This window comes from Calidris pugnax, unplaced genomic scaffold (assembly GCF_001431845.1).
Source record: "Calidris pugnax isolate Ruff unplaced genomic scaffold, ASM143184v1 scaffold355, whole genome shotgun sequence".
NCBI lineage: Eukaryota > Metazoa > Chordata > Aves > Charadriiformes > Scolopacidae > Calidris > Calidris pugnax.
Window position 1 is genome coordinate 1 of NW_015091108.1, and position 435 is coordinate 435.

A 435-nucleotide genomic window follows, 5' to 3' on the forward strand; every position below is an offset into this window, starting at 1 on the left:
GTTGCCCAAGTGTGAGCCCTGAGCGTGTGCGCTGCCCTGCCAGCACATGAGTGTGAGCCCTGAGCGTGCGAGAGAGGGCAGGCGCATGTGTGTGCAGTTGCACAAGTGTGTGAGAGTGCAAGCACAGAGGGCTTGTGACTGCAGGTGCGTGGGGGAACAAGTGTGTGCACAAATGCACAGTGTGAGTGCACGAGTGCATGTGCAAGCGCACGGCGTGATTGTGCAAGGACGCGAGGGCGCGTTCAGGAGGCTGTGCGTGCACGGGGGGGTGTGTCAGCGTGGGAGGCGTGCAACACCGGCCCCGCCACGGGTGAGTGTGAACCGCAGTGGGCCAGCACACGTCGGTGTGGTTGCATGACAGCCGTTTATTGCCGGGGGCGAACATAAGGCAGGCGGCAGCCACTTAAAGCTCGGGGGGGAGGTTGAAGTTTAGGG